Genomic DNA, 1,045 nt, shown 5'->3' on the forward strand with positions numbered 1-1,045 from the left:
GCCGGCCGTGAGCGCGCGCCGCGCCGCCCGCCCCGCCCCGCCTCCCCGCCCCGCGCCGGTGGCCGCATGGGTAGGGCGCCGGGAGGCGCTGGGGCTGCGAGTTCTAGTCCCGCTTCCGACGGCGAGGCCGGCCGGTGCCTCCGCGGTGCCCCCCCCGCGTGAAAGTGGCTCCGAGTTGCCGCACTCCTCGACGGGGCTGGCTCCCCAGCGCCGCCGGCCTCCTCCGCCGAGGGGACGAGGGCAGCCCGGAGGCCAGCCTGGGCTCCCTTCCAGCAGTGGTGCCGCCAAGAGAAGAAAATGGCAGTTGGCTGGGGCAGGATTAAAAGACCAAAAACGCTGCAGTGGTCAGCCCTGTTTGCCCATTTCGTGCTTGTGTTTAACTTTTCACAACGTCTCCCAGTGTTACACAGCACTTCTTTCTTTCTTTGGTCATTAAAAAGGTGAGGCCTGGCAGCAGAGCCCGCTCCGTGGCCCACAGATGTCCCCTGCGCCTCACCCGCGGGGGGGCCTAGGACATGGCCTCACAAGCGACACCCGCCACTTCGACAGTCAGCTCCCCCTGACTCCCACACGCGCTTTTCGGTGTTATCCCCACGTGCCACCACCATTTAGCTGGTGGCCAGCAGCAGGTGAAGCCCCTCTCTGGCTCTCTGATGCCTGCTGGGATGTAATGGAGGCCCCTGAAGCATTGGCACGGTGAGGGTGGTGTGAAGTGGCCGACGTGGGCGCTTCTTCCTCTGCCTTCGGAGCTGGGTTTCCGCAGGCAGCGGTAGGCGAGGCGTGGGACACGGCGAAAAAACTAGTGTGTGCTACTAGTACTAGTAGTGCTACTACACTAGTAGGTGCTAATCTCTTCTGTCCACTGCAGGAAGCAGAGCGTGCACGTATGCCTTACTTCTGCATCCCCAGAAACGCGTATTCCATGCATCATTTATCACTAAAGATCGTTTTCATGTATACATACAAAAGAACAAATGAATATTTTACTAGCAACCTTATTTTTGGCAAATTTCAAGTTTTGAGTGTTTTTAACCATAATATTTAA

This window comes from Calidris pugnax, unplaced genomic scaffold, assembly GCF_001431845.1.
Source record: "Calidris pugnax isolate Ruff unplaced genomic scaffold, ASM143184v1 scaffold56, whole genome shotgun sequence".
Classification (NCBI taxonomy): domain Eukaryota; kingdom Metazoa; phylum Chordata; class Aves; order Charadriiformes; family Scolopacidae; genus Calidris; species Calidris pugnax.